Source organism: Austrofundulus limnaeus, unplaced genomic scaffold, assembly GCF_001266775.1.
Source record: "Austrofundulus limnaeus strain Quisiro unplaced genomic scaffold, Austrofundulus_limnaeus-1.0 Scaffold1396, whole genome shotgun sequence".
NCBI lineage: Eukaryota > Metazoa > Chordata > Actinopteri > Cyprinodontiformes > Rivulidae > Austrofundulus > Austrofundulus limnaeus.
Window position 1 is genome coordinate 81,875 of NW_013953798.1, and position 965 is coordinate 82,839.

The 965-nt window shown below is 32.2% G+C and overlaps 1 protein-coding gene across 1 annotated transcript in view; it reads right to left on the reverse strand.

Moving 5' to 3' along the window:
- LOC106535252 (collagen alpha-1(XXII) chain) overlaps window positions 1–965 on the reverse strand; it is a gene marked incomplete at its 5' end in the record, with an annotated part of 58,984 nt that overhangs the window by 46,997 nt on the left and 11,022 nt on the right.

The window sequence follows — 965 nt, forward strand, 5'->3', positions numbered from 1 at the left end:
ACTTTTACCTACATAAATAAACTCTTGATTTAATAATTATTTCAGAGACAGATTCTTCATTAAACTATAGTGTCATTATCATGTTTTTAAACTCACTGCTTTAGCTGAGATAAGATTAATTAATGTGTCACAATTTGTCATTTTCAATGATTTTAGGGGTGCTTTTTCCATAGATTTTTACTTTTATATTGTTTATTGGTTTATGTTTTATTTTAACACATTGTGCCAAATAATTATGACCTTCAACTGCATGTTTAAAACTAAAGTAATAATTTTACCCAATGAACAGACCTGTGTAATACTGATAACCACCAACAGTGAATTTAAAGGGGCATTTCACTTTTTCTGATTTAGTGACAGGTCTACTCATAATCAAAAGGGACAGAGCATCATGCAGCCTTCAGAACATAAAATGACACTGTTATGATGACAAAAAAATAAAATAAAATAAAAATAAAAATATTTGTCACCATAAGTCAGATTACATAGACATACTGTATGTTCTGTATGTAAAGCAAACAGTCACTTCTTTGAGATGGTRATGTTTCAAACTGTTAAACACTGCCACCAACTGTTCAGGAGGATTATTACACCCCTAAAAGTTGTTTCACTGTGTAAGGGGTGTGYACAGCCAATGATTAGTCTGTGGTGGCCATGGCCACCCCTGGCCACCCMCTGGCTCCGCCCCTGGTTGAAAGGAATTTCTCTCTGTTTGCACTGTTACAAGTTGGCATTTAAGATTTAAGAGATCTACTTCTGTTTGGAGAACAGATTTCTCTTTTTCAACATTTTTTTCTTTTAAATCCTGATTTTGTTGTTTTAAATCTTCCTTTTCCTGATTTGTTAGGATAAGGTCATTTTCATACTCCTGTATGAGTTTTTCAACTTCTTTAAAGGGGCAATATCATGTAAAATCAACTTTTTTGAGTTTTATATCATGTTATAATGTTACACTCTCATAAAAA